The sequence below is a fragment of the Hippopotamus amphibius genome, chromosome 1, assembly GCF_030028045.1.
Source record: "Hippopotamus amphibius kiboko isolate mHipAmp2 chromosome 1, mHipAmp2.hap2, whole genome shotgun sequence".
Classification (NCBI taxonomy): Eukaryota; Metazoa; Chordata; class Mammalia; order Artiodactyla; family Hippopotamidae; genus Hippopotamus; species Hippopotamus amphibius.
In genome coordinates this window covers 152,718,526-152,745,351 of record NC_080186.1, presented here as the reverse complement: position 1 = coordinate 152,745,351, position 26,826 = coordinate 152,718,526, and positions in this window count along the sequence as shown.

Genomic DNA, 26,826 nt, shown 5'->3' with positions numbered 1-26,826 from the left:
AGGGAGCCCGATAAGTGCCAGGCAGCAATATGTGCTGGAGAGGCAGGGATGACTAAGGGCCAGACCCTGCCCTCAAGGAGCTCACAGTCTGGCAGAAGAAACAGCTGAGTGCACAACCAGTTATGTCAGAAGAAGCTCAAAACAGAAGTGTCAGCAGCATGCTAGGAAAATATAGACCAAAGAACAACACGTTCTGTTTAGCGGGATCTTGGAAGGTGATGTTGAGGCATTGGGCTTTGAACTGGGCTCTGAAGGTAGAACATGCGGCACAGGGCTTATGGGGGTGAAGGAAACAGTGTATGCAAAGTGCAGAGTCCACCAGCAGGATCTGGAAGTGGCAGGTAGTTGGGTGTAGCAGGAAGTCTCAGGGAGTAGCCAGTGAATTCCATTCGCTAAGCATTTAGTGAACATCTATTACAGGTCAGGCTTTTGGCTAAGGGCTTGCTGATGAGATAGGAAAGCTATTTCTGATTAGATACCAGAGGACCTTGAATGCCGTTGTTCTATCTTTTTTCCAATGAAACAAAATTGAGGTTAAAACTGAGCTTATCACTTCTCTAGGAGAGACAAAGATCTTCCCCACCCATGAGGCCTCTCAAGTATCCTCAGCTCAGGTGCCTCCGCATTAGGGAAGGAAGTGGGTGTGTTGGGTGGGAAAGCGGAGGATTCGAACTCCCTGAATCTTGAGTTTGTAATTCCACTCAAGTGCCAAAAATATTGGGAAACAAGCTATTTGGGGAATTTTCCCAGGAATTGTTACAGAAGTTGAGCTGTGCTCAGAAGGTCCTAGCAGGGCTTCGCAGTGAAGGCCCAGAACCACTGGCACTACCTCCCAGCTCCCAGGCTCTGGAGGGGCTCTGGGGAAGGGGGGTCACAATCTCTGATGTGTCTTTCACGCACTAAGCTGAATGACCTTGGCCTGAATCGCTGAGGGTTATGTAAGATTAGGTAGCCACTTAGTCAAAAATAGCTCTCATGCTGACTCCAGCCCACAGAACAGCATCCAAGCGAAGGGGGCACAGATGGGCCAGGGCTGGGCACGCATGGGGAAATTCCCTCCCTGGTCCTCACTACTGGAAAATCATTTGGGAGTATGAGATGGGACTGCAGAACTGCTGACAGGTGATGTCCATGTCCCATGCTTGTCCGTTTGGCAGCAGAAATGTAGCTGTTTTGCCAAAGCACAGAAACCAAGGGACCATAAAGACACAAAACCCAATGCAAATATTAAAATAAAAGTAAGAGGGTGCAGAGTGCAGAGAGGGCGCTGGACTAGGAGTCTTCAGATCTGCTACTACCATTGACACTCTAGAACCAGGTACTTTCTTTTATTCATTTGACAGATACCCCCTGAGCTGCCACCGTGTGCCAGAGACTGTGCCAGCCCTGGAGGCACAAAAGGCAGTGACAGACGCTGTTCCTATTCTCAGGGAATTTCAGCTTGTGGTAAGCTGTCTTCTACTCCATCCTAATAATAAGTAACCTTTTCTGACATCTTCCCTGTGCCAGGCATTTAACAAGACATTGGCACTCACAGTGAACAAGCCAGACACAGTAGCATGTCACGTAGCTTACAGTCTAGAGGAAGAAACAGACGCATAACAGATGAAAACAAAAAGACAAAATGTCTTAACAATAAAATTCCAATAAAGATTTGCTAAGGGCTCTTCCAGGTTTAAGAGGAAGACCTCCCTGTTGAATGGGACTGTTTCTAATTTGTTCAATGCCTCTGCCTTGTGAAAGAGCATATGAAGGCTCCCGTACTGCCCCTCTGGAAGTGACATTGGGGAAAAGTCATCTGGACCTTGTGTAAGGAACAGATGCCTTTCCCACTGCTGCTCAGAGTGGGCGTTGGTCTGATTTTTATGGAGGACAATTTGGTAACATTCATTAGAGCTTTAAAAAGATAGGCAATACTAAGGGATTATTGAAACAAATTGTTGTATATCCATGAAGTGCTATAAATGATTAGGTAGCTCTCTGTACCACTGACATGGAAAGAGGTCCAAATATTAAGTTAGAATTTTTGATTCAAAAAGCTGTGTATAGAGAAATTAGAAAGTTTGTGTACTGTTGATGGAAACATAAAATGGTGCACCATTATGAAAAATGGTTTGGCAGTTCCTTAAGCAATTAAAAGCAGAACTATCATATCATCTAGCAATCTCACTTCTGGATGTTTACCCCAAAGAACTGAAAACAAGGTTTTCGTACACCTGTGTTCGTACCAGCATTATTCACAATAGATAAAACAGGAAAGCAACCCAAGTGTCCACGGACAGATAAACAGATAAGCAAAATGTGGTATACACATACAATGGGATATTATTCAGCCCTAAAAAGGAAAGAAACTCTGACATATACTACAACATGGATGAACCTTGAGGACATAATGCTAAATGAAATAATCCAGTTACCAAATACTGTATGATTCTGCTTATGTGAGTCACTTAGAGTAGTCAGAATCATGAAGATAGAAAGCAGAATGGTGGCTGAAAAGGGCTGCGGGGGAGGGGAGAATGAGGAGTTATTGTTTAATGCGTATATATTTTCAGTTTTATAAGATGAAAAGAGCTCTGAAATTGGATGTTGGTGATGGTAGCATAACATTATGAATGTATTTCATACCACTGAACTGTATACTTAAAAATGTACAAGGTTGGGCTTCCTAGGTGGCGCAGTGGTTAAGAATCCACCTGACAATGCAGAGGTCACGGGTTCGATCCCAGCTCCAGGAAGATCCCACATGCCACGGAGCAACTAAGCCCGTGTGCCAAAAAAAAAAAAAAAAAATGTACAAGGTGATACATTTTATGTTACATGTATTTTACTATAATAAAAAAAATTGGAAAAAATTGTGTGCAATAGCATGATAAAGAATAAAATACTTAGGAATAAGTTTAACCACAGGTGCAAGACTTGTATAATGAAACTACAAAACATTGCCAAAAGAAATTAAAGGAGATCTGAATAAATGGACACCCATGTTTGTGGGTTGAAGATATAATATGGCTAAGACGACAATACTCCCTAAAGCAATCTACAGATTCAATGAGATCTCTAAAAAAAATCCCAAAATCAGAAAAATTCCATTTTTCAGAAGTGGAAAAGCTGATCCTGAAGTTCTTATGGAATTTCAAGGAACTCCAAATAGCTGAAACAGTCTTGAAAAAGAAAACCAAAGTGTGAAGACTCACACTTCTTGATTTCAAAATTTGCTACAAAACTACAGTAATCAAAATAATGTGGTATTGGCATAAGGATAATCTTACATACAGATCAATGGAATAGAATTAAGAGTCCAGAAATAAACCTATACATCTTCGTTCAATTGACTTTATTTATTTATTTATTTATTTATTTATTTATTTAATTTTTGGCTGCATTGGGTCTTCGTTTCTGTGTGCCAGCTTTCTGTAGTTGTGGAGTTGTGGTGAGTGGGGGCTACTCTTCGTTGTGGGGGCTACTCTTCATTGTGGTGCGCAGGCTCCTCATTGTGGTGGCTTCTCTTGTTGTGGAGCATGGGCTCTAGGTGCGCAGGCTTCAGTAGTTGCAGCGCATGGGCTCAATAGTTGTGGCTCACGGGCTTAGTTGCTCCGTGGCATGTGGGATCTTCCTGGAGCAGGGATTGAATGTATGTCCCCTGCATTGGCAGGCAGCTTCTTAACCATTGCGCCACCTAGGAAGTCCTCAACTGGTTTTCAACAAGGATGCTAAGACCATTCAATGGGGAAAAGAATAACTTCTTCAGCAAATGATGCTGGGACAACAGGATATCTACATGCAAAGAATGAAGTTGGATCCTTGCCTCACAACTTATACAAACTCAAAATGGAAAAAAGGTCTAAATATAAGAGCTAAAACTATAAAACTCTCAGGAAAAAAAACCATGAGGGTAAGTCTTCATGACCTTGAGGGCAAGAAATGAAAGAAAAAATAGATATATGGGAGTTCATCAAAATTAAAAACTTTTCATTGGGATATGATTGACCTATTAGTTTCAGGGGTACATCATAATGATTTCATATTTGTGTATATTGTGAAGTAATCACCACAATAAGTCTAGTTAACATCCATCACCATACATAGCACAAATATTTTTTTCTTGTGGTGAAAACTTTTTAGATCTACCCTCTTAGCAACTTTCAAATATGCAATATAGTATTTTAAAATTTTTTATTGATGTATACTTGATTTACAATGTTGTGTTAATTTCAGGTGTACAGCAAAAGGATTCAGCTATGTGTGTATATATATATATTATAAATATTTTAGATTCTTTTCCATTATAGGTTATTACAAGATATTGAGTATAAATCCCTGTGCTATACAGTAAGTCCTTGTTGGTTATACAATACAGTATTATTAACCATAGTCACCATGCGTATGTTATATCCCCATGGCTTATTTTTTTTTAACTAGAATTTTGTACCCTTTGACACCTTTCACCAAGGAAATTAAAAACTTTTATGTATCAAAAGTCACTACCAAGAAAATGAAAAGAATTCCCCAAAATAAAAGAAAATATTTGCAAATTATATATCTGATAAGGGTCTTGTATCTGAAATATGTAAAGACATTGTAAAACTAAACAACAAAAAGACAAACAACCCAACTTTTTAAATGGGCAAATGTCTTGAATAGATATTTCACCAAAGAACATATATGAATGATCAACAAGCACAGGAAAAGATGTTCGATGTCATTAGTCATTAGGGAGATGTAAATCAAAACCACAATAAGATACCACTTCATATCCACTAGGATAGCTGTAATTAAAAAAAAATGGACAGTAACGAGTGTGGGCAAAGATGTGGAGAAATTCGAACTCTCAGACATCACTGGTAGGAATGTAAGATGGTACAGCCAGTGTAGAAAACAGTTTGCTGTTTCCTCAATAAGTTAAACATACAATGACCATCTAATCCAGCAATTCCACTTCTAAATACATACCCCCCAAAATCGAATGTAGCTGTTCAGTCAAAAACTTACACATGTATGTTCACACATGTTTGCTATTCACAATAGCCGAAAGGTGGAAACAACCCAGAAGTCCCTCAAATGATGATTGGAGAAACAAAATAAGGCATATTCATACAATGGAATATTAGTTGGCTATAAAAAAGAATGAAGTACTGACATGTGCTACCACATGGATGAAACTTGAAAACATTATTCTAAGTGAAAGAAGCCAGACACAAAAGATACATATGATTCCATATAATGTAAGATACTCAGAAAGGGCAAATCCATAGAGACAGGGAAGAGAATTAGTGGTTACTGGGGGCTGGGAGAGAGGAGTAGGGATTGATTCCTTAATGGGTACAAGGTTTCCTTTTGGGCTGGTGAAAAATCTCTGGAACTAGATAGTGGTGATGGTTGTACAATATTGTGGATGTACTGAACACCACTGAATTGTACACTTTAAAATTGCTAAAATGGTGAAAAAAATAGTGTGTATTCCAGAAAAATAACTGTAAGGACAGGCACTAAAACGTTAACAGGGGTTATTTACTGGTAATGGTGGGAGTGAGTTTTTACTTTCTCCTTTTTTTGGACTTTCTGATCATTTTACAATTAAGCATGTTTTGCATTAATAATTGGAGTGAATAAAGCCACAATGAGCTGTTTTCACTTTAGAAAGCAAGAAGGAAAGGAAGAAAGGAAGGAGAGGAGAGAGGAAGAAAGGAAAGCAGGAAGGAAGAAAGGGAGGAAGGGAGGGAGGGGGGAAGAAAAAGAGAGCCCTTGAGCCACCCCTCTCCTTGTCTCTCCCAACGGGGTGCAGACCTTTCTAGGGTGGCTGAGAGTTGTAAGGATTTCTGATTAGACATTAAGAAGGGTGATTTAGGTCAATAGGGGTGAGGTTGCAGCCAACAGAATTCTTTACTTTTCCTATGGAAAGATCCCCAAGATATATTATGTAAAAAGCAAGTTTCAGAACACAGAGCCTCAGCGTGTGCACGCATGCACACACAGACACACACACACACACATAATTACTAAAGGAAGTTTACACATACATTTGTAATTGCAAAGATACTCTCCACCAAAGTAAATAAAAAGTAGCAAAAATGGTTTTCCCCATGGAGGGGAACTGGGTGGTAGGGGAACTGGAGAGGGAGGGAAGGAGGCTGAATTTTCACTGTGTATATCCCTCTCTGTGCCTTTTGAATGTGGTAGCATGGACTTTCAAAGATATGTACTTTTTTCCTGAGTACTGCTTTATGTCATTAAAAACAAAGTTTCTGAAACATAGGATAAAAAATATTTAGGTTAAAAAAAACACTTTTTGTTTCTTTCTGCCCTATTTTTTATTTACTAAATTAACAGCACACATAACATAAATAAGGGAGGTATTTTTAAGAACATTCAAACAACACAGAGATATTTAAAGCATACACAGAACACTCCTAGCTTACTTTCAAAGGGAAAATACACTTATACTAAAATGTATTTTTAAATAAAATAAATGCATCAGAGAAATGGTCATTTGTTTTTTAACTTCTCTTTCCTTTTTTTCTAAATTTTCTACAATGACATCCATTATTTTATGTTGGAAAAGGTCTGTAATCAACTGCGTTTTTCAACATAAAGCCACCAGTTTCAGGCCTCTGATGAAGCAGTGCTGCCTGACCTTGACCTCTGAGCAGCCTTGGACCCTTCCCTCTGCCTGCTCTCTGCAGCCTCCTTGGCCCAGACCCTGGTCTCTGCCTCTCCCGCTGCCCTCAGATGGCCTGCCCCGCCTGCCAAACTGTTCACCCAGTCCTCATCTTAGGTCTCCTTAACCCTTGGGACTTGCTGGTGGAATTAGGGCACAGCAGAGGGCCAGGTGCTCCCAGATTCCTCTCTAGCAGGGGCATGGGGCTGTTTTGAAGGTGTAGTTTGTCCAACAAGCACAGGATTTTTACTCTGATAGTATGTTATAGTCACATAAAAAAGATTTCCAAAGAATTTTTTATTCATGCTTTGTGTTAGGTTGAGCAAACATTAACTGTCCATTTTAAAGAAGGGGATGTGCAGGTGTTGGGGGAGTCTGATGGAGGTGAAGGAGTACGCCAGGCCCGGGACCACCCTCCCTGCCCCCCTGGTGTGGCTGCAATAGGGAGAACTTGATGTTTGGCTGCCAGGGCCCACCTGGTAGAGGGAAAAGGAAAACAAAGATGCCTCCAGCCTCCCTGTCTCCAGACTTGTTGTTGGAAAATATCCCTGGTCTGCCCCCATGGTCTGGGACCAACGGTTTAGAAATTTTCTTCTGGGACTTGTTTTCTGAGCCTTTCCCTGTCTTGGCTTCTCTGCTCTGCTGTTCCCTGCGTAGCTCTGAGGTGATGCTAGATCATATCAAAGTGAGTTGGTCAGATACTTCCCAGATCCTCTGGCAGCTGCTGCAACAAGGTCCTTACTGCCCCTGGATAACTCCTCCATTGCCTAAAATCCCTCCATTTGAGAACCATCCTCTTTGCATTATCAATTCTAAATTTCTATTTAAAAACAAACAAGAAGTTCACTTTCTCCCCCAAATTATAAAAACATACAACTGTGTAAAGTAGACAAAAGTAGACGCCCGCCCACCACCACACCCTTGCCAAAGCCACAAAACATCCATACACCCAGCACTTAAAGGCAACCATTGTAATATTTTGGAGTATTTCTTTGAAGTCTTTAGAAATAAATCTGAGTCGTTATTATTGTTTTATACAGTTATAATCATTCCATGTATCAATTTTGATCCTTTTTAATAAACCTGCTTCAAAAGAAGTATTTTTTTTCATGTTGCTGTAAACCCTGGCTCTGCTATGCTATTGGCTATGTAACCTTGGGTGTGTTACTTACCCTCTTTGAGCCCCAGTTTCCTTATCGCAAAATGGGCTAAATACTGTATTTACTTTACAGGACTCCTGCCAGGATTCAACAAGATAATGCAGGTAAAATGCTTTGCCAACAGCCCAATGCAGTAAATGTTAATGATTCGTCTATGACTAGCATAGACATGGTTGGTTTGGTTTTTCGGCTATCATGAACACCTCTGTGTCTGGAGGCTGGTCCATACTGAGGATTAATTCCTTAAGAGAGATTCCTGAAATGGAATCGCTGAACCGAAGGGTCTAGAGCTTTTTAACGTTCTTGATGTGGATTGCTATCAACACTCCTGCCAGGAGAGGGAGAATCCTGGTTTGATTTACTATTTGTTTCCAGCTTTATTGAGCTATGATTGACATATAACATTGTGTAAAGTTTGAGGCGTACAGTGCGATAATTTGACACATGCAAACATTGCGAAATGTTGCCACAATCGGCAGTTAACATATCCTTCACCTCACATAATTACTATTCTGTTGTTGTTATGGAGATCCTGGTTTTAAGTGTAACGCTTTCCTCTGCTGATAGAGACCTTGAGTCCCACTTCCCAACCCGGGTACTCACAACTTTAGTAGGTATGAGTTTAGAAGACTCCTCGCTGAACAAGCCTGCCTGGAAGTCTGATAAGACATCTTGGCATCATACTGGAACCTGTTAGAATAACCCTAAGCCTCTGTGTAAAACTGAAACAAGGATCTCGTCCAAGGTGTGGTAAGGAGTAATGAATGGCTAATGGCTGGAGCTGACTTTTGTCTTCCTGGTCATAAAAGACCTTTGGATGGCTTGGCCACTTCTGAGTTCCTTCAGGAAAAGTGATAACGTTAGGCCACAGTTCGTGCCGGTTGGCCAGGCTGCCTCCCTCCAGCACCCACGAGGCCGCGGGGGAGAAAGGCGGTGATCACAGCCCCATGAGTGCTGGGTCGGGTTCAGTGGGGTTGAGGTCATCAGGGTAGGAGACATTTTCCTGTTGATCCTCCCACACACCACACCACAGGAAATAGCCCCACGCTTTGTTCACCTACCGCCCCAGGCCCTGACACAGCTGAAGGATGGAGGTTTTGACACGTGGTAAATCGAGGGCTTGCAAAGAGGGGAGGCTCAGCCCTGATATGAGGGGCTGATCAAAACCACGCTTGTCCCTTCCCCCACCCCATTTCCCAGAAAGACTGAATCAAAATCCGCTGTACTTAGGTCTGGAGATCTGCATTTTACCAAGCCCTCCAGAGGATTTTTATCATTGAGCCCGTGTATGAAGGAAACACAGGGATCTACATATGCAAGTGATATCTGCTCAAAAACCTTCAAAGGCCTCTCACACTTCAGACTAAAGCCACAGCTCTTGAGTGAAACAGTCTGGACGTCTGTTCTCCTGCCTGACCCCGTCGCCCACCTCTCGGCCCCACTCGCCATCCACAGACTGTAGCCTCTCTAGGAAGTTCCTGGTACCCGAATATGTTACGGGCCTTTGGACCAGGCAACCTTGTTCTTGCTATTCTGTTAACCTGGTGAAATCCTTCCTAGCATTTAAGGCCCAGCTCCAGCATCAAGGCTCTGTCTCCCAGAGCCTCCCTTATCCAGTCCCAGCTAGAAATGACTCCTGTTCTTGGAGCTCCCATAAACCCTCCCCATCTGTGCCCTCACATGGTTCTTGTCACTTTCCACCTTATTTTATAAGTGTTCGTTGACTTCATCTCCCCAAATAGTCTAGAGGCTCTGTAAAGGCAGTCCCACCTCTGGTTCATCTCTGTGTCCCCAGAGCCCACTGCAGGGCTCCATGTGTCTTTAAGGCATGTCTCTGGGGCAGCCAGGGCTCTCCTGGCCTAGGGAGCTAGAGCCCGGCCCCAACTACCTGCATAGCCTCCAGGATAGTGGGAGCCCAACCCCGCCAAATCACTCTGAGGCAGCAGCGGCAAATTGGTGACAGTCACTGTCCATTTGAACTTACTGCCTGATCAGTCCTGGGCTTCTCCTGCAACCAAGGCTGTGTCCCAGCAGTGGGGAGACCCAGAGGGACTCAGGGAAACGGATGGTCCAGGTTTGAGCAGCAGCTCCAGCCCGGGCTGTGGCCACCTTAGTGTGTTTTCCTCCCTCAGAAACAGTCTCAGAAGCCCTAGTATAGGCATTTCAGATCATCAGGGAGAGAAAGTCCCCAAAGCCAAGCACATAAGTTTAATAAAAATTGATCCCCTTTGCCTAATTCAAATAGATGTTTACTAGGTCTAGTTGGTTTGTAGCAAAGATATTTATTAGGTCTTCTTGGCTTATAGCAAGACTTCTGTATCCTTGTTGGTCTTCTGTGCTTCATGTAACTTTGCCTCTTCTGTAGATTAGAAAGCAAATGCTTCTTTAAAGATTGATTTCATTGTCCTTTAGAGGATTAGCTTTGAAATCCTAAGTATCCAGCTTGACTGTCTATATGAACTTAATCCTTGGTCATAAGAACAAACTCTTCACTTCTCTGAGCCCTTGGTTAATCCAGCATGTGAAATATTGGTTAAGGGCTGGAATGCAAAGTCTCAGTGGAGAAGGGCTCCTATACCTGATCCTCCTAGGAGTGTGTGATTTCCAGAGTGACCTTCTAAATAAATCAACCCTGAATCTCCTATTCAACTGAATCACGGTTGCCTGCCTTCTCTCCTTCTCTCCTTCCATTCCTTCTTCCCTACTTTCTCCTGTTTCCTCCCTTCTCCCCCTTCCTTCTTTCTTTCCTTCCTTTTCCCCTTCTTCCCATACTTGCACTATCCTTTTCTATCCAATCATGTATCTATATTTCTTTCTTTCCTTCATTTCACCCATCCACCCAGTTATCCTTCCTTTCCTCTTTCTTTCAACCATCCATCCTACTGTCCATCCATCCATCATCCATCCTTTACTTCCATCTATCTACTCACCTTTCCTTATACCATCTCCCTTCTGCTACTGCCTCCCTTCATTTCTTCCCACTTTCTCTTCCTTCCTCCCATCTATCCACTCATCTGCTCATTTTTAGTGTCTTTAACACCAGGGCTCCAATGACCCGAAGTGGCTGAGCTCAAAGCAAGTGTGGTAGGAAAAATCTTACCGTGAGGAAATGGTGTGGAGAACCCTGATCTCTAATCCTCATTTCCTTCCCAGGAACCTAGTGTGAACAGTGGTGATGACAAACTTTTACAGAGTGAGCAGGCATAGTGCCTGACATTGGGGGTGAAAAAGACTTGGTCACTATTCTTAGGGACAGCAAATAACAACACAGCCTAAAAGAACTGCAGTCTGGTGACCTGTAAGGCTGAGGAGGGGAGACTTCTCCGTTGAAGGCAGTTGGAGAGCATTTCCTGGAGAAGCAGATGCCTGGTTGGGCCTTGAAGGATGAGTATTTGTTGTGAGGCGCAAATGAGATGGCAGCATGTGAGATTGTTTGTAAAATGTAAAATTCACATAGAGAGAGTGACCTTTATTATTAAGATATGATGATGCTAAACGGCATTTAGATTAATGACAACTGGACTGCCTAGAAAAGGTATTTGCCAGAAGCACTAGTAGATTCCTATGCGGTTTTTAAGATTCAAAGACAAGGTATCAGACGTACTTGGGTCCAAGACTTGGCTGCCACTTGCTGTCCATAGCCCTTCTGTGGGATGAGGATGAGAAAGTAAGAAGATGTAAGGAAATGTGTGTATTGAGGTTGGGGTTGTGCTCATAGGAAGTGCTCTGTAAACGTCTGGTACAGCTGTTCAAGGGGAGAGAGCTCAAAATCATCTGGATCATGCTGTTGTGAATTCATGTTTTCCTCTTGAAAATATGTTTGTTTGTTTAATCTGCCACCAAATAATCAAACATGTAACCCTGGGGAAATTACTTGATTTCTCTTGGCCCTTACCTTTTTTTCCAGTAAAGCCTCTTTAGACTGCTTTGACTAAAACAAGATCTGTCAAGGGAAAGACCTTTAAAAATTGCAAAATGGGAGCCTAAGCCATAAAGGTTTTCTCCTTGGCACTGTTTACTACCAGGAGGTAGAGAATTGGAAATAACACAGAGGTCCAAAAAGAGTTGACTTTTGGAATAAATTATGAGACTTCCTTCATTAGGAGTGTAAACGGTGAAGAATAATAGGTCCCATGAGGACCAAGATTTCTTTCCTCTTGTTGAATGAAGAATCCCTCAGCACCCCATGCAATGTCCATCATATAAAGGTGTTTGGTACTTATCGCAGGAATGAATGAATAAATAATATTGTCAAATTAATTTCCAAGGGGCATCCTTGAGGAATGCCATCTGACTATTGTTTTGCTGTACGGCGTATACAAGTAGACCGGAAGGGCTAGTGGTGGTTTTTGAGAGGCTGTGTTGGGGGAACAGGAAAGTCGGACTACAGAGAGAATGGAGATATCAAGTGGGGTGTTTAGAGTGTTAGCTGGATGGTGAATGATACAACTCTCTCTCCCACGGCCCACAAAGTCTTCAGTGAAATATGCAGTGCCTGCTGGTTCTTTTGGGATTGGATGTATTTTTGAAGGGTGAAATGAAACACAGAGACTGGCCTCAATTGGAGAATACCCATGGGTATTCAGTCACATCTGAGTATCTTAACGTAGAAGAAAATGTAATGACGTGGAAAGATGTTCACAATATATTGTTAAAGAAAATAATTGGGTGCAGGAGGGAACGTGCGATTGCAGTCCCATTTTGATTAAAACAGAAAAACATCTGCTCGTGTCAGACTGGTGAGATTAAGGAATTTATGTTTCCTTTTTGATTATTCATGCTTCACATTTTCTTTAACGAACATGTACTGTTTGTGAAATTGAAAATAATGTGAACTGTTTGATGCGTTTAAGCTATCCTTACTGTGTTTGACTGGTTGGTAGAGAAATGGAGCTAGAAGTGCAGTGACATTGTCAAGGTCAAGCCAAGACTGAGTGAGTAGCCCATTGATTCACGGCCAGTTCAGTGACCTTTCTGTTTGACTGGAAGGAAGCACCTCCCTGGTAGTGTTTTGAGTGCTTTGGACACACAGCATCTGAACGATCTGAAAGGCTGGACCATTCCCTCTCCTACTTGTTCCCTTTTGCTATATTCCAGGGAACAATCATTGTCCAGGAGAGTGTCAGTGGCTATAAGTGCATTCCTTCTTCTCCTATTTCAAAGGACACTCACCAGGTTTTCTTCTGCACTTCAGGTTGGTAACATGACCCTCAAGCTCCTCTGGGCAGAGAATCATGTCAGCAGGATGGGCTGTGAAGCCTCCTGCAGACTGAGCCAGTTATAACCTGTGACTCATATCCGCAGATAACAATTTTCTATAAAGATGTCTGCTGAGTGAGAGGGACACACAGAGAGACAGAGGTAGAGGGGCAGCCTGGAAACATGCTTAGAAGTGTAAGCCTACAACCCTGGAACTGAAAGCATCCTTTGAGATCACCCATCTCATCTCTGGATGACCTGGAAACTGAGGCTCATGTTACATGGGGCAATAGCACGGCCAGTGCCTGAACCCAGGTGGTTTTGGCTTCCAAAACATCTCTCCATTCCATCCTTTCCTGCTCCTCCTCCCCACTCCAGCCCATGGAATACCACACACCTCCCTAGCTGATCTTTCTTTAACTCAGGGTTATGTCACAAGGGGCCCTGGGAACCATGGGGAGGAATCTGGACTTTAATCTGGGGCAAGGAGACACCATGGAAGAATTTTTAGAGTCAGATCTGGATTTTAGGTGGTGGCTGAAACCCTCTGAATGCTATGCGTAGAATAGACCCAAAGAAATGCAAGTGGGCTCAGGGAGAACCATGAGGAGGCTGCTGAAACTGTCCAAGGTGAGAAGCAATGGCAGCCTAGACCAAAGCTGTGGCAATGGAGATGGAGAAAAGTGGCTAGTCTCCCTGATTCCTTCAAGCCCTCACTGATCTCCTCCTTTGGCACTTATAGTCGGTAACACCCGATTTAATACCTAGCGACGGGCTTATATTTGTTAGAATTCTTTTAGGTGTGACTGCATAGAAACCCGACTCAAACTAGCTCAAGCTCAACACTGTTGAGCTTTGCCAGGTTTGTCTTAGGTGTTCAGTAAATGGTGAAAGAATGAATGAACAGCTCTTGACACCTAGACCATTGTTCTTTCTACTACACATTAGGCAATAGTGACTTAAGCCTAAATTCCGTAACCGTAACTACTCTCTAAAGGCCATCTCTTCTGGGCTTGCACCCAACTCAGGAATTCCTTCTACAACATGTCTGACAGATATCCATTTGGCTGGTCTTTGGAATTCTCTGGGGACAGGACACTGACTACTTCAAAAAGCAGACCATACTTAGAAACAAAAAACATACAAATCAATATATGTTTTAAAAATCAGCTTTCTTGAAGTATAGTTTACATACAATAAAATGCACCAATTTAAGTACAACATTCAGTTAGTTTGACAAACTTATACAGTTATGTAACCACTCCCGCACTACAGTCTAGAACACTTCCATCAGGCCCAAAAGTTTGCTTGTCCTCTTTTGTAGTCAATCGGCTCTTCCTACCTCTGCACTCTACTTCCTATTACTATAATTTTGCCTTTTCTAGAATTTCGTTTAAATGGAACTATACACTATTCAGTCTTTTGAGTCTCACATATTTCACTTAGCATAATGCACTTGAGATTCATCTATGTTGTTGTGTATGTCGGGAGTTTGTTCTTTTTTATTGCCTAGTCATTGAATAGGTATTGCCACGATTTGCCTAATCATTCAATTTGTTTAGTCAGCCTGCCATTTGGATTTTTTCTAGTTTTTGGCTATTCTTAACAAATCTACTATGATAATTCACCTATGCATCCTTGTGGGGACATTTTTAAAAAATTTTTTGTATGTAAATACCTAGAATGAGATTTCTTGGTCATATGGAAGGTATGTGTTTAACTTTTTAAAAAACTGGCAAAGTAGTTTCCAAAGTGGTGTCATTTTGTCTTTGTATTATTTTGCATTCCTGTCCATATTGTATGAGAGTTCCAGTTGCTCCACATTGTCATGAGTGCTTGGTATGGCAAGTTTCAAAGATTTTAGTCGTCATAGGGAAGGAGTAGTGGTACTGCATTGTGATTGTTGTTTATGTTTCCCTGATGACTGGTAATAACATGGGGCATTTTTCCATGTGCGTATTTGCTATTCATATAAAATAGATCTAATTTGAAAGCAATACTTTCTGCTTTTAGAAATCGCCAAGCACTGTGGGTTCAATTCAGTTTAACAGGTATTTCTTTATTACTCCTTGTCATTTACTGGGAGGGCTGATGTATTTAAGATTAAGACTCAGTCCCTAACCTTGATTTACTCACGGTCTCATGGGGGAAATGGATACTTCAAAGAGAAAATGTTCTCAGTCAAGGTGTTAGTGCATTAATAGAGGTAAGCCCAGGATACGGGGAAGACCACTCTCCAGCCAGGTATGATGGCAGGTGGAAGACTTGAGGAGGATAGGGGAGGGAGCTGGGGGGGGAACTTCCACCCTGGCTCTGAACTCTGTCATCATAGAGATGTAGGCATGTTGTCATTCACATATCATATTCAAAAAATATATTTTTTGAATATATTATTTATATCACATATATAGTATATACATATTCAAATTATATATATCTACCTATTGAAGAGTTGCTAAGTGATTAGAAAACAGCAAAACAGATAGATTTACGCTAATTGTATATATTATGTAATTTCACCTTAATGTTTCATCAAGGTATCTTTCATTTAAGATATATATATGTGTGTGCATATACACATATTAAAAAAAACATTCAGTTCTTCCACATGCATTACCTCACTGGGTCCATATGATCAATGAGACAGGTTAGGATTGCTTTGTCCTGGAAACTGAGAGTCAGAAAGCTAGAAAACCGGCCCAAAGTCACTCAAAAGAAGAGCCAGTCTTTGAACCCACATCTTGGGACTTTAAGTCCAAATACTGCTTAAATAGTACCTGAGTACCATTGGCATATTTGTAGCACAATTTTAGGACTAACGTACTAACTATAATCAAAGTTAAGGTCCAAGGCATTATGGTTTGGGTTATTCTCCAGAATTTTCTGAGTACTATCCAAACCCCTCATTTAACCTGTGAGGCCACTAAGGTCCAAAGGGAACAGCCACACGGTGACCCAGAATCCAAGGCCAGGTCTCCTGACTGCATGGTGCTGTTTGTGAGAGTGCGGCCTCTCGGTGCTCACAGACTTGCCTGGTCAGTCTGTTTATTGGGACTAGCCTGTACTGCCGTGGGCAAAGGAGTAAGTGATAATGGCAAGACAGTCCCGAGAGATCTGAGTTCAAATCTCAGTTCTGCCACTTCCAAGCTGAGTGACCTTGGCAAGTATCTTAACCTCCTGAGTCTCAGTTTCCTCATATGTGAAATGTGGATAATAACACAGATATCATAGAGTTGCTGGGAGGCATCAAAGAACACAGTATGGAAAGCCCTCCCCTTGAGCTCTAGATTTTGCTATTTGTTGAATAAACAAAGGATCGCAAGCACTTAGTTCCCTGCTGGGCTCATAATAGCACTGGATAAATTACACAATGACCAGTTTTCTATTTAATAATTGCACTTAAAATTATTTTTTATGAAGATTGACTTAAAGGAAATTTGAGTAGAGAACATTTTCACTAAAATCAAAATTCAAATACACAGTTTTCACTTCTCCATGTTTTCTTCAAAACTTAATCCCTTTTGGAAATTGCATTAAAAGGATTTATTATTAAGAAGCTGCCAACAACACTAAAGAAATCCTAAAGGTACATTTGTAAATAAAACCCACCACCTGGATACACTGCTACTTTTCATTTCTCCACATTGCCTTCCAACTTTTATTCAGAATTTTTTTCTTCATTGGAATCGGATGGCTCTCTCTACTTCAAATTTTTAATAAATAAAGTTGTTCATGAACTTTGTGCTAATGGTTCCATACTATTCTACCCAGTAGAGTCCTTCCAATAACTTACAGAAACTCAACCCCTGCAGGAAATTATACCATATTATCATACAATATTATATTTCACAAAATCACTAAATGTTTACTATGCAACATTTGAGCGTCACCACAATCCTATAAGGTAAGTATTCACGTTATCCCATCTTACAGATGAGGAAACAGAGGCTCAAAATATTTTAATAATTTGTCAAAATTCAGGCAGCTAGTGAGTGTTTCAGTTATCTATTACTGTGTAACAAATTGCCCCCAAATATAGTAGCTTAAGGCAATGTGGTCAGGGCTTGGTGGAGGACAGTCATCTCTGCTGCACACGGTACTGACTGAGGCAGCTTCACTGGGGCTGGAGGATCCAAGATGGGTTTATTTAGATGTCTGGTGCTGCAGCAGGGGAGGCTGAAATGGCTATGAGTCAGCTGGTTTCTGTCTTTGTGATCTCTCATCCTTCAGGGCCTCTTTCTACCTATGTGGTCTGTCTAGCATATTAGCGGAACTTCTTTACATGGTGGCTGGCTTCCCGGAGAGAGAAAGCAGAAGCTCCCACTGTCCTGACACCTAGGCCTGGTACTGGCATAGTATCCTCTCTGCTGCATTCTCTTGGTCAGATCAAGTCACAGGCTAGCCTGAAATCAAGGGAAAGAAGCAGAGCCCATCCTTGACACTGGAGGAGCAGCATGCATGAGGGGTGGGTGGCACTGTTGGCCACCCTTTAGATAGTGACACAGCAGGGCTTCAAACACAGCCTCCCCACCCCCAGTCCACTTCAGTGAATATTTTTGCCTGGCTAGCTTTTCCTCCTCCTTTCACTCATTTTTCAGGTGAAGTCCCAGGAACAGGGAGACTCAGTCAAAGGGCAGGCATATTGCTAGTTTCTATGCTAGGACAAGTCAGCATCTGCAGAGCAAAGTGATCTCATGAGCTTCTCCTTAAGAATCTTGCTTAAGTCTCCTCCTTCTCTTCACAAAGGAGATCCAGGTTTAATTTTGTTCATTCTACCTTTGCACCTACTTTGACAGAGGAAATCTTGGCTCCTGCTATGGAGAACCTTCTCAGGACTTCCGGGGGACGGTAAAGTCAGCAGAGTCGTGATGATCAGCTGCTCGCGAGCTATGTAGATTAGTGTTCCCTGTGGGGCAGAGGCATGTGGGGAAAGTAATTTGCTGACCTTGACTTTTCACAGAACTTGAGATTTAGCAGAAAGAACATGGCTTACACTTGTCAGAGTTTAGTCCCCATTCTCAAGTGTGACCAGGTGTCTTTGTTGTTTCAGTTTACACCTGTTATCCCGTGTCCTGTTCAGCTTAGCATATATCTAGGGTAAAAAACCTCCCAGGTTGGACAATAAGTTATGGGCTTACTAGACCTGCCACAGAAACTTGAATAAGTCATTTCTCCTCCTTGAAGCTTAGCTTCCTCATCTGTACCACAGGCCTGGCTACCAATTTCACAGAGCTGTGGATCACTCCTCATTTAATAGCATCCTTCCATTTGGTAGGAACTGTCCTAGACTTGGGGGACACTGTGGGTAACAAGACACTATTCCTGCTCTCCTGCCTTGCTTGTCTTATAAGTAAACAAGCAAGATAATTTCAGGGATTTAATTTAGATCAGATAGTCAGGGAGGGCCTACCTGAGAAGGTGAGTTTTGGGCTAAGAGATGAAGAATGAGAACAAACCACAAGGGGAGCTAAGGGAAGAGCATTCCTCGTCAGGGAACAGCAGGTGCAAAGGTCCTGAGGCAAGAGATAATTCATTACAAGGAATGGAATGGAGCTCATGAGTAGCATCATGCTCTATAAACTATAAAGAGTCCCAACAGTAATTATTCTACTAGAGGGTTTTAAAATACTCTCACCCTCAGAATGGGAGAAAATACTTGCCAACGAAGCAACAGACAAAGGATTACTCTCCAAAATATGTAAGTAGCTCATGCAGCTTAATACCAAAAAAGCAAATAACCCAATCCACAAATGGGTGGAAGATCTAAATAGACATTTCTCCAAAGAAGACACGCAGATGGCCAACAAACACATGAAAGATGCTCAACATCACTAATCACTAGAGAAATGAAAGTCAAAGCCACAATGAGGTATCACCTCACACCGGTCAGAATGGCCATCATCACAAAATCTAGAAACAATAAATTTTGTAGAGGGTATGAAGAAAAGGGAACTCTCCTGCACTGTTGGTGGGAATGTAAGTTGGTACAGCCACTATGGAAAACAGTTTGGAGGTTCCTTAAAAAGTAAAAATGGAACTACCATATGATCCAGTAATCCCACTACTGGGCACATACCCAGAGAAAACCATAATCCAAAAAGAAACCTGTACCACAATGTTCATTGCAGCATTATTTACAATAGCCAGGACATGGAAGCAACCTAAATGCCCATCAACAGATGAATGAATAAAGAAGATGTGTCATATATATACAATGGAATATTACTCAGCTATAAAAAGGAATGAAATGGAGCTATATGTAATGAGGTGGATAGACCTAGAGACTGTCATACTGAGTGAAGTTAGCCAGAAAGAGAAAAACAAATACCGTATGCTAAGTGAAATCTAAAAAAATGGTACTGACGAACCCAGTGACAGGGCAAGAATAAAGATGCAGATGCAGAGAATAGACTTGAGGACACAGGGTTGGGGGGTGGGTGAAGGGAAAGCTAGGACGAAGTGAGAGAGTAGCATAGACATAGATACACTACCACCTGTAAAATAGATAGCTAGTGGGAAGTTGCTATATAAAAAAGGGAGATCAATTCGATGATGTGTGATGCCTTAGAGGGCCAGGATAGGGAGGGTGGGAGGGAGTCGCAGGAGGGAGGGGATATGAGGATATACGTATAAATACATTCACTTTGGTATACCTCAAAAACTGGTACAAGAATGTAAAGTGATTATATTCCAATAAAGAGCTTAAACAAACAAACAAACAAACAAAAATACTCTCACATCCTTTGTCTTAAATGGTCCTCAAAATAATTCTAAAAGAGCTGGAGTGTGGCACAGAGAAGTATTACTAATCCTGGTTTAAGGAACGAAATATTCATAAGAATTATCATTGCATATTTTTTTAAGTGGCCCCACTCTACTTCTATGCTTAAGTCTAATTTCATGTATAACTATTGTCTTTCATTGTTTTTGATGACAGGAATCTTTTGGGAGTGAGAAACATCTTTATATATCTCTTTCCGTTATGATATTTAAGTCTGTGGTTAAGTCCTCATGTGTACTGCTTTTGCACCTGCATTCATAAGAAATGATAGTACAGGAAAAAAAAAAAAAAAAGAAATGGTAGTACATAGTTTTCTTGTGATGTCCTTGTCTGGTTTTGATATCAGAATAATACTGCCCTATTAGAATGAGTTGAGAAGTATTCTTTCCTCTTATTTTTGGAAGAGTTCGTGAAGGATTAGTATGGATTCTTCTTTAAATATTTGGTAAAATTTATCAGTGAAATCATCTGGGCCTGGGCTTTTCTTTGTGGGTAGTTTTTGTTTGTTTGTTTTGTTTTTTTGTGGGTAGTTTTTTGATTACTAATTCAACCTCTTTACTTGTTCAGGTCTGTTCACATGTTCTGTTTCTTATTGAATTAGTTTTAATGGTTTGTATCTTCCCAGGAACTTGACCACTTCACCCAAGTTATCTATTTATTGTCATACAGTTGTTCGTAGTGTTCCCTTATAATCCTTTTTATCTCTGTAGGGTTGGCAGTAAGTTCTCCTCTTTCATTTTGTATTTTAGTAAGTTGAATCTTCTTTTTCTCTTGGTACACCTAGCTAAAGGTTTGTCAATTATGTCAATCTTTTTTTCAAAGAGCCACCTATTGGTTTTGCTGATTTTTCTCTATTGTTCTATTTCATTAATTTTGGCTCTAATCTTTATCATTTCTTTTCTTTTGCGTGCTTTAGGCTTGGTTTATTCTTTTTCTAGTATCTTAAGGTGGAGAGTTAGGTTATGATTTGAGATCTCCTTTCCTTTTTCTTTTTAAACATTTCTTCACATTAAAAAAAAAATTATTTATTTATTTATTATTATTATTGGCTGCGTTTGGTCTTCGTTGCTGCACATGGGCTTTCTCTAGTTGCAGCGAGTGGGGTCTACCCTTTGTTGCAGTGCGCGGGCTTCTCATTGCAGTGGCTTCTCTTGTTGTGGAGTGCAGGCTCTAGGTGCGTGAGCTTCAGTAGTTGTGGCTCGCGGACTCTAGGGTGTAGGCTCAGCAGTTGTGGCGCACTGGGCTTAGTTGCTGCACAACATGTGGGATCTTGCCAGACCAGGGATCGAACCTGTGTCCCCTGCATTGGCAGGCAGATTCTTAACCACTGCACCACCAGGGAAGTCCAAGATCTCCTTTCTTAATACAGGCATTTTGCACTGTAAATGTCCTCCTCTCGTATGTGCTGTTGTTTAACTTCAGGAGTCTGGGGTTGCATTGCACCCTCCCCACCTACCCTGAAGAGGCTGGAGTAAAATAAACAGGTCTAGAGTCGGAGAGCCTTCACTGGGTCCAGATACCACCATTTGCTAGGTGGCCTTAGTTAAATCCCTACCCTTTTGGGTCTTAATTGTTTGTTATATGTAAAATGAAGGAGCTGGACCAGAGCATCTCCTGGGGCCTCCTTGTCTGACTTGGAGGCAGGCTTACATCTAAGTCATCTCTGTATCCCTTTGGAGTGGACATCATTTGTTTCTGCCTACTCAGCACCTTTTCCTCTCCCATTGGCAAAGGCACAGGATTTCCTTTTGGGGAGACACCTCTCCCCCCTACTATATTTAGACCTTTTTTGTGTGCTATGGACCCTTGACAGTTTGTAGAAGCCTATGGATCCCTCCTCAGATTGATGTCTTTAAATGCTTAATATCAACTACACATGATTTAAAAGAAGTCGGGACTTCCCTGGTAGTCTGGTGGTAAAGAATCTGTCTTGCAATGCGGGGGACACTGGTTCAATCCCTGGTCAGAGAACTAACATCCTACATGCTGCAGGGCAACTAAGCCCTGGCGCCACAACTTCTGCGCTCGTGCACCTCAACTAGAGAGACTGCGTGCTGCAAACTACAGAGCCCATGTGCTCTGGACCTCTTGCACCGAAACTACAGAGCCTGCATGCCCTGAAGCCTGAGCACCACAACTAGAGAAGAGAAAACCCACACATCACAACTAAATAGAAGCCCGCGCGATACAACGAAAGATCCCACATACCACAACAAAGATCCCATGTGCTGCAACTAAGACCCAACACAGACAAAAAATAATAATAATAATAAAGTAAATATTTAAAAAATATATAAAAAAAGTCAATTATATTGAAATAGTTATCAAATGATAAGAAAAAGAAATTTTGATATAGTGATATATATATTTCTTTATTAACACATGGAATAACAAGATCTAGTTGGTCTAATAGCTACCATAATTTCAAAATAAGTGATGAACGTAAATGATATTTTGTTATGTGATATGAAATACCTGTGATTTCTTTTTTTAATTAATTTATTTATTGGCTGCATTGGGTCGTCATTGCTGCACGTGTCTCGCGGGCTCTTGAGTGCAGGCTCAGTAGTTGTGGCGCACGAGCTTAGTTGCTCCATGGCATGTGGGATCTTCCTAGACCAGGGATCGAACCCGTGTCCCCTGCATTGGCAGGTGGATTCTTAACTACTGTGCCACCAGGGAAGTCCCAATATCTGTGATTTCTATTGGTGCCAAAGTTATAGGAACTTTTAATACTGCTGTGATTTGTTTGCTACATTCATAATAGAAGGAAATGCTAAATTTCAGTTCCAAGTTAGTAAAAAGAGATATAATTATTTCCCATTCAAATTAATGGTCTCTTGTTAAGAAACCTTGGTTTGGGAGTGGGGGTGGGGGTTGTATGAAACAGCTTGACTCCTGGATTCAGAGGGGGCATGTAACCCAGGACTGACCAATCAAAGCAGGCATTGGCTTAGCGATAGGCATTTGAGCCAAACTGATAATCAGAGCGGATCCTAGTCTTTTGCTGGACAACTGGGACAGTACGTTTGCTGGACTTGCTAAGAGGATTGGATTTAGACCTGGAGTATACCACCTTGCCATTACCAGGAGAGAAACTGTCTCAGAATGAAGCTGACACAGAGGAAAACAGAGCTGAGAAATGAACTTCCTCATCTTCCTGGCAACATTCCTCCTTTAAATGTGTTAATTATGGAAGCCAACCCATTATCCGTTAAAGCCAGTTTAAGTAGGGTTTTTTTTGTTAATTGCAGCCAAAGGAGTCCCAACTAATGCTGTATAGTCCCACAAAGTTTAGCAGAATGCCTGACACAAAGTAGTTTGCTCATGAAGGAATGATGAATGAATTTCAAACAATGTAGCAACATGACTGATATTATTTTCTAAACTCATATATGCAGATCTGGCTTGACCTTGTATTAAAGGATGAAGGATATACTCAAAGTAAGCATTCCATAGGCTTTTGTTGATTAAATGAATAAAGGAATGCATCCATTGTCATTGTTTTCTATTCCCAGCTTTGCATATTCTTTAGTGATGTAACCAGGACTATATAAGCACCTGGAGAACGTAAGTCTAGAAACGTGACGGACCACTAGTTACAAATCAAGTCTCTGGCCCAGTGACCCTGGGGAAAGCCATGCAGTAACTTGAAGACATAGGTAGATCTATATGTACTGATATGGAAAGATCTCTAAAACACATTAAGAAGAAAATTACAAAATAGTGATTATAGTAGGGTTCCATTTTTCTTTAAAAGTCTCAGATGAAACTTTGAGGGTTTCTAGGTTTTATAATGAGTATATAAAACAAAGGAAAATCCCCTTTCTTTTCTTTTCTGGAAGAAAAAAAAAAAACCCAACAATGCGCACCTGTGGGGATGCAGTGGTGTTGGGTGGGGGTGGTCACAGAAACTTGTCCTTTCTTTGTATTGTTTACATTTTTTATACAAAGATAAAATAATTATGTCACATGTAATTTAAATAATTTATAATGAAAAATAATAAAGTAACTCCGACAGAAGGTGGAATATTCCCTTTCAACAAGTTTTTCTTCTTTTGAGTTGGCTCTCAGTATTCTCAGGGAAGCTGAAGAGAGCAGGGCTGCACCCCTCGTGCTGCACCCAGGATGCTGTGCTGCTCCCGTGATGTTGTGCTGCTCCCGTGATGCTGTGCCCATGATGCCACGCTGTGCCCTCTATACCTTCCCCTGCCTGTGAGGCCATGCCCTGTCCCTGGGACTGTGCAATTCTGGCTGCTCCAAGAGCCAAGGAGATTCCACCCCATATAAAATGCTCCTGGGGTGGCCTACTGACCTGGATTCTCCTCTCAGTATCCTGACTCCAGTCGCCTCTGCTGCCAAACTGCACATGGCCTGGATGATTTCCCCTGCAAAGGGGAGAGGGAATCAGAGCATCTTACAGTCAGGGCAGAGGCCTCGGGGGGACACCCATCCAAGGCATGTGTGGGATGGCTCATCCAGTCCAAGCCCATTGTTGTGCAGACTGGGAATCTGAATCTTAACATGGAGAAGAGGTTTGTCCAAATGTGAGTTCAGTGCCAGAGTGGGACTCCAAACTGACTTCCAATTCAGAGTTCATTTTAGGGCGGGTTCCCAAAAGTTCCATCAGAGCTACTCCTTTATGCTGAGATCTTGAGTCTCTGAAATGCCCCTGTTAACAATGCTTATTTGTTACTTAACACAGCACTCAGCAACATAGTTTATCACAGGAGCTCTTTTTTGGTATACAAAGCAGACAGCAAGTTACATTTTATTTCATTTATTGTAAAAACAAAATTGTAACAACACCAATGAAAAGAAGTTATTTTTGCCATCCTAATCATGTTTCATTTGTTCACATTCCTTATGTCACTCTAACATACACACTTTACATGTACATTTATGCATATAACTATAATCACTTTATAAACATTTTTATAATCCTGTTTCACTTAAGTTATACGTTTTCTTGTACATTTTCCATATAGCTTTCTACCTTCTGCAGAGTATTTCAAGTAAATAAACCACTATTTATATAACTACATTTTCATTGTTCTTGTATTATAAAATATTTCAAACATACAGAAAAGCACAAGGAACAATATACTACATAGATTTAACAAATACTGATATTTTAAAAATATTTTTGAGATTGAAAAAAAAACATCACGGGTACATTGGAGCTCTCTTACATACAATGTACTCTAATCCCACCAGGACAAGCTACATAACTTGCAGGGTCTGGTGCACAGTGAATTGCAGGAACCCATATTCAAAAATCATTATGAATTTCAAGACGGCAACAGCAGAGCAGTTAACCATGCCCAGGGCCAGTGTGACTGCACACGTGAGGTGGCACACCCACAAAGCCAGCCCTGGATCCCCCTCTCCTCGCCTTTCCTAAAATGATCTGTGTCTTGGCTGTTCCGTGTTTATGCTCTTACTTCATATACATGTATTGACCAAGATTATGGAGTGTTATTTTGCATATTTAAAAATATTACATAAGTGGAATAATACTGTATAAATCCTTAGGCTGCTTGCTGATCTCTCTTATTGCTTTTATGATTTCTCTTTGTGAATTCATGCAGCTGTTACTGATTTTCACAATTATCTAATATTCCATTGTGCGATCTCACCACACAGTTCATTTTTCCTGTAACCTCTGTTTTTACCATAATTAACAATGCTGCAATGGACATCCTGGGACACAGTTCTCTGTGCATGTGTGTGAGCTCTTGTCTACTGTCTGTAACTAGGTATGGAATTGAACTGTCTTACTAGATGTTGAGGTTCTTTCACAATTTTTTGCTTGGCATCAATGTGCTCCCCTTGACGTCTCCCCTTGGATGTCCCATAGTCATCTGAAAATACTCCTCAGACTTCCTTCTGAGCTGCCGCTCCTCTAAGATCCATCATCCATTGAAGCCAGAACCTGGGTGTCCTGACTCTTCCCTGTAACTCCCCCACTATTTCTTACCTATGACCAAAGCCTATTGATTCCCATTCTAAAATACGACTTCAACCCACCCACTCTTCCAGATCCTTCCTACTACTTTCATTGTCTTGGTTCAGGATCCCACCTCCCCCCTGGGATCTTCTCTCAGCCCCACCCAGCTTTCGGTCTCACAATTCCTCCATTAAATAACTTATTACATCCTAGCAAACTGCATGTTGACTAGTCTCTCCCCTGCATGTTGTAGTGATCAGAGCTGTGAGTTATGCAAGAGCAAGGATTATATCATGGTTACCATTTGCGGGCCTGTAGCACAGTGTCTGGCACCCAGCAGGTTCCAAAAATATTTATTGAATCTATCTATCTATTTATCTATCCACATAAACATCATGCTGTAGCGGTCCCAGCTTTTGAATCAGACCCTTGGGATAAATTTCCAGGGAAGCATTATTGACGATTTAGGACAGTAAATGTAAAGTTGACAGTCCTTTGTAAGCGAACTTGATCCACACAAAATTCTAGGTCAGGTAGGACAGATAGGTTGATCCTTGATAAGGTCGCAAAGCTGGTAAGTGATGGGGTGTAAAGACACTCGCAAACAACAGGCACTCATGCATTCTTGCCATCTGCTTGCCTTATTTGATAGGGATACTAACTTTATTTTTTTTTTACTTTTTAAAAGATTTTTGATGTGGACCATTTTTAAAGTCTTTATGGAGTTTGTTACAATATTGTTTCTATTTTATGTTTTGGTTTTTTGGCCCCAAGGCATGTGGGATCTTAGCTCCTCGACCAGGGATCGAACCCACACCCCTGCATTGGAAGGTGATACCTTAACCACTGGACCACCAGGGAAGTCCCAGGGATACTAAATTTAGATGTTGCACTTTAATTCAGGTGACTGTCTCTCTAAATGTTTTATATATATATATAAAGTTATATATATATATGTTATATATATAATAAAATATAATACAAAATTATATATATGTATATAAGAACCTGGTAGAATTTACATCTCTGTAAAAAAACAAAGAATAATTCCCATCTCTGGGGCTTTGTTTCTCTATCT